The sequence below is a fragment of the Octopus bimaculoides genome, chromosome 8 (genome assembly GCF_001194135.2).
Source record: "Octopus bimaculoides isolate UCB-OBI-ISO-001 chromosome 8, ASM119413v2, whole genome shotgun sequence".
NCBI classification, from domain to species: domain Eukaryota; kingdom Metazoa; phylum Mollusca; class Cephalopoda; order Octopoda; family Octopodidae; genus Octopus; species Octopus bimaculoides.
In genome coordinates, this window is record NC_068988.1 from 28458419 (window position 1) to 28460678 (window position 2260).

The window sequence follows — 2260 nt, forward strand, 5'->3', positions numbered from 1 at the left end:
TATATATATATATACACATATATATAAATGTGTGTGAATACATATATATATATGTATAGCTATAAAGAATGAAATTAATGGGAAAAAATGGTTATCACTAGACACGTTTCAGTAGCAAATTTATTACTGACGCATTGCATCATACAATTTGGCATGCAATAACATGTGAGATTATATAAGATTATACAATAATGTGTTTACTTAACTTTGCCACATTCTCAGGTAATATTCCCTGATAGCTTCATAAGGTGATATGTGCCACTGGAAAAGTGGATTTTCCTTGATCTATTCAATAGATCCTGCTTTCTTTCATTGTGTAGACATATGCGCACGCACACACAGACACACACACACACACACACACATTTACATATATAATTAATGAATATAGGACTTAAATGTGAGTTACCATAAGTTTCATGCTCTAATAGTACAGTAATAAGATGAGCTTGCATAGCATGCCTTGTAGTATCCTGTGATGTTTCTTGTAGTAGCCTGTGATATGGCTGCTATCTAAGAAAAAGTGAAAAAGAATAAGAAAAGAAAGAGCAAGAAAAAAGAAATAATGAGATAAAGGAAAGAAAGCAGAAAAGGAAATCTTGGAGGAAAAGAAGATAAGAGTTGTGTCCTTTTAGAATGTCAGAATGGGAATTAATAAAGACTGGTGAGGTTACTTTGATAGAAATTTAAATTTGTAAGACTGTATGCCTAATCTAGAGAGGGTGATATTTTCCTGACTGATAGTTGAAACTTGTCTTGATGCTTGCATTTTGTGAAAATCTCTGATCTCAAGTTCAGTGGGTTGATGGAGTTCTTAGGTATAGAGAGGATATAAGTTTCTTCAGCTATAAAGGCTTGTTCTTCCTTGACCTATTAATGTATGGTGTGGATTGCTCAACAATGCTCCACTTGGTGTGTCAGGTACTTTTGGTTTTCAGGTTCCAGATGTGGCTGGCTAACTTCATGGTTTTTTGTGCCAGAAAGAAGATTGGTAGTTGGCATTTCTTTCCTAGAAATCACTTTCAATAGATGTTCCATGACAGTTTCTTACAGTTGTTGCTCCAGCATGAAAAACATTGTTACACATAAGTCATACCAAACGTCCACTTCAAAATGTAACTTCAGAACTCGGATAACTGCCCACTTGATCAGGCATGCATGATTTGTTCAGTTGTATATGAAACTGAGGTAACCCCAGTTCTGCCAAATAAAGAACTGAAAAAAAAAACATAGGTGTAGGTATAGGTGTGTGGTAAGAAGTTTGTTTCCCAGCCGCACAGTTCTGGGTTCAGTCCCACTGTGTTTCATCTTGAGCAAGTGTCACCTATTATAACCTCAGGCCAGTCAAAGACTTGTAAGTGAATTTGGTTAATGCAAACTGAAAGAAGCCTGTCATTATGTATGTATGTATGTACATATATATGTGTATATATATATATATATATATATATATATATATATATATATATATATATATATGTAAAATACGAAATGGGACAAGAACGCAAAACATCCGGACAGTTAGGTGATACAAAAATGTGTGAATGTGTGAGTGTGTGAGCACGTGTGTGTATGAGCACGTGTGTGAACATGCATGTGTGTGAATGCGTGTGAGAACACGTGTGTGTGCATGCATGTGTGTGAGCACATGTGTGTGTATGAGCATGTGTGTGCGTGTCTGAGCACGTGTGTGTGTGCATGCATGTGTGTGTATGAGCACGTGTGTGTGCGCAATGCTTGTGTGTGTGTGCACATGCTTATGTGTGTGTGTGTGTGTGTGCGTGCGTGTGTGTGTGTGTGTGTGAGTACATGTGTCTTTGTGTCTGTGTTTGTCCCCAACTACCACTTGACAACCGGTGTTGGTGTGTTTACTTCCCCCATAACTTAGCAGCTTGACAAAAGAGACCAAGAGGGTATGCAATGGCTGAAAATAAAATGAGGCAAGTGCGTTCTGCTGATGTGTAATGTCAGTGCGTATGAAGGATGGAATACAAGTGTAGAGTGAGAAATAGCAGATATCTAAGGAATCAGCCATGTTGTAGAAGATATAAAACTCACTGGGATGGAAGTGTGATGATGTATTTGAAGAATGATGGGAGAAAATGTACCCAGAAATGCATATGTGTAAATGTATACCCATATGTAAAGAGAAAAAGAGATAGATAATACAGTGCAGATCTATCTATCTATCTATCTGTCTGTCTGTCTGTCTATCTATCTATCTATCTATCTATCTATCTATCTATCTATCTATCTATCT